Source organism: Poecilia reticulata, linkage group LG15, assembly GCF_000633615.1.
Source record: "Poecilia reticulata strain Guanapo linkage group LG15, Guppy_female_1.0+MT, whole genome shotgun sequence".
Taxonomy (NCBI): Eukaryota; Metazoa; Chordata; class Actinopteri; order Cyprinodontiformes; family Poeciliidae; genus Poecilia; species Poecilia reticulata.
Window position 1 is genome coordinate 20794399 of NC_024345.1, and position 1671 is coordinate 20796069.

The following is a 1671-nucleotide window of genomic DNA, read 5'->3' on the forward strand; positions in this document are numbered from 1 at the left end:
ACAACACACACACACACACACACACACACACACACACACACACACAGTATGTCTTTCTATTTTCACAGGGACTTTGCATTGACTTCCATTCATTTCCATAGTCTGACCTTCACGCTGCAAAAACAAAACCTTATTATTACGTATTTTGTTCTAGTTTATAGTCTGAATATCTTCTTACATTTGAATTGAGACACTAACTTACAATAACAGAAGCTCATTTTAAGCTAATTACTTATTAATATAAATCATGAAAAAGTGGCAGTTTCACTGGCAGATTATTGTAGTTATGATAAGACATTTTTCCCATAAGTGGAATAATCTGCCAGTGGAAGTCATGATTTTCATCAGCATTAAAGCTGCAGTATGTACTTTTTATAATACTTTATTAGATATGTTGAAACTGTCTCTATGTCATATGTGCCTTTATTTTGCTGAAAAGTTACTGATAAGTCAGTTTTGTCTTATTTTAAGGTGTATTGATATTTTTGCAGTAGAAACTGAACAAACCTGGTAATATTTCGTGTTTTTGCAGTGAACCTTAAACCGAACCATTACCAGTACAAGCCTGACCCAAACCCAACCTAAACTCAAATCACCTGGCGTTTCCCAACAGGTTTTAACTTGACTTTACCTAAACCTTAATTCACACCCTGTCGTCATGGCGACGAAGCATCGCTAACCCTGAACTCCTCGTTAGCACACGCCTGAAAACGTGTGTGCTGACACTCTGGACTGCGTCGGCCGTCCAGACAGACCGACAGTCTGTTCCTGGGCTGATGAAGAACATGTGGCCTGTGAATGCTGGACATGCTGATGATGTCAGCAGACTTCAGTGGTTGTGCAAGTTAAGATGAAAATATGGCAGTAAATTCCCGTTTTAACCTCCACGGCTGTAAAAATATCTGTTTGGTTCTGGATTTAAGTGAACGTGTTTCTGAAAAGTGGCGGATTAAAGTCACAGTGAGCACCTGTCATCCCGGACAAGCCCCCAGTAAATCACAATGACCTCTGACCTGCAGCCCGTCTGCAGCCACACTGAACAGCGTCGGCGTGTTTATGAGTCACCAGCTTCAAGTGCAGTTGTTGACTCAGAACCTGAACCTGACGCTGCCTGGAACGGGCCACCAGCGTAGAACCAGCAGCTGATCAGAACCAGCAGCTGATCAGAACCAGCAGCTGATCAGAACCAGCAGCTGATCAGAACCAGCAGCTGACTGGACAGCGCCGGTCGCTACTGATGGAGCTACAAAGCAGAAAACCCAGAAATGGGCAGCAGAGATGTTTAACCCGACATTAGAACTAATAAAATGATCCAAAAGAACCAACTTATAAACCGCAGAACCTGAAAAACAAGAAAATTATCCTAGAATCTACTTATTAACTTAAATACATTCAGTAAAATACAAATTAAAGAGTTGAAATGATATAAAATAAAACAAAAAATAATTATATAAAATAAATAAAAACATCTGGGGATTTAGAGCAGAACCAGAACCAGAAGACCTGAAAGATCTGGAAGACTGAGATAACAACAGATTTTAATCTGTGATGCATAAACTAACAGGAGCTTATTGTCTCAGACAAGGACTGTAGAGCCGGGTGGTGTAGAACCGGGTGGTGTAGAACCAGGTGGTGTAGAACCAGGTGGTGTAGAACCAGGTGGTGTAGAAC